We start from the raw sequence: 1652 nt of genomic DNA, 5'->3' as shown, positions 1-1652 counted from the left end.
TAATCCAATATATTTCAATATGGAATCAATTCAAAAATTACTAGTGAGATGGATTACATCCTGTTTCGGTTCCAAGTCTTTTAAATTCCATGTGTATTTTACTCTTTCAGGACATCGCCATTTGGACTAGCCACATTTCAAGCACCCAGCGGCCACACGCGGCTTGTGGCGTCTTTACACACAATCCTTTATCAAGCTCTGGACCTCAGATCTGGGAAAAGAAATCCTGGGTTGGAAAAATTCATGTGGTCACAAAAAAGGCTGTTGGCACTTTCCTCTGGTGACTCTGTAGTCACGCGGCATTGAGGAATTCGGGGAAAACACGGAGAGTCAGAAAGGCTGCAAACACTGGCTTCCCAAGCAACCCGGGACTATTTTTGGGAGTCGCCTCGGAAGGGGCAGGACCTTGGAGCCAGGCCGGGCTGTCGGACCTGGGCTGCCACGTGTCAGCCACAGAGCGGGCTAGCGTCGGGGCCACGCTGGCCGCGCTCTCGGCCCTGGCAGGGCGTAGAGAAGCGCAGCCGCCGGCCTCCCGGGAGGCGATGGGGAGCGGTGCCACAGCGCCGCCTTCCGGCCACGTGCCGTAACTGCAGGCGCGGCGCCGCCACGGCCCGTCCCGTTAGCCAGCAGCGGAGTTCACCGCCAAGGTCGCCGCCTCCACTTGGTTTTCATTGAGGGAACGGTATCTGTGTGCAGGGCGTTAGCCTCAAGCCTCCATTTCCGGTACTCCTGCCTACAGGTCCGGGTAATACTGGGGCTGCCGAGCCAGATTCCCCCTCCTCGTGCCCTTGCCTGCTTCTTGTTGGGGGTCCAGGATTCTCTCTTCCGGGTCACTTCTAAAGCACGTTAAGGATGCTCATCATTTGCATTTCAGGAGAACTAACGTTTAACTCTGCTAGGAGTTTTCGGAAATCACGTTTTCCATTTTGGACTCTATTCTGTATTTAAATACTGTGGATTAAAATAAAAGCAAGCCGACAGGAGGCCCCAGCGAGGATCGAACTCGCGACCCCTGGTTTACAAGACCAGTGCTCTAACCACTGAGCTATGGAGCCCACGTGGAACGTTGCTTCCAGGAATTCGCAGATCTTACCAACAGCATTGGTTGACCTGGCGGTCCGTGAGAATTTGACCCCATGCATCTATTATCAATGGTAGTTATAAAGGCTATGAAATGACAGAGAAAAGTGCTTACAACATGATGATAAATGTAAAACACTGAAGCCTCAAATCATATGTTTGTGATTACAATACACTAAATCATACCTAACTTACGCATACAGACAAGGGCTGGGAGGGAAAGTGCAAAAATGAAATGGTGTTCTGGTCATATTTTCAGTGGGATGTTTACTCTCAACAAATCTTTCAATCTTGCTTCCTTGATAAATTGTATCAAGTTTGGTACTTTCAGGAAAGTGGGAAGTTATGGGGGTGTCTTTGTTCTCATAAACTAAGTTACTGATTTGGGATGACTTAATTGCTTCAACACATATTTACTGAGTACTCAAATAATGCTAGATGAGGCAGAATGAGCAAGCAAAGCTCTGCCTCTGCTTTGCTTTTTCTTTCTTTCTTCTTTCTTTCTTTCTTTCTTTCTTTCCTTCCTTCTTTTTTCTTTTTCTATTTCTTTTCTTTTTTTTGAGACAGAATCT

The 1652-nt window shown here is 48.0% G+C and overlaps 1 non-coding gene across 1 annotated transcript; it reads right to left on the bottom strand.

The window, feature by feature from the left end:
• Nucleotides 1-982: 982 nt before the first annotated feature.
• On the bottom strand, nt 983-1055 carry TRNAT-UGU. The gene has a single exon. It is a non-coding gene; the product is annotated as a tRNA-Thr (tRNA).
• Nucleotides 1056-1652: the final 597 nt, after the last annotated feature.

This window comes from Colobus angolensis, unplaced genomic scaffold, assembly GCF_000951035.1.
Source record: "Colobus angolensis palliatus isolate OR3802 unplaced genomic scaffold, Cang.pa_1.0 Scaffold81, whole genome shotgun sequence".
Taxonomy (NCBI): Eukaryota; Metazoa; Chordata; class Mammalia; order Primates; family Cercopithecidae; genus Colobus; species Colobus angolensis.
The sequence above is the reverse complement of the archived record's forward strand: the minus strand, read 5'-3'. Positions and strand labels throughout refer to the sequence as shown.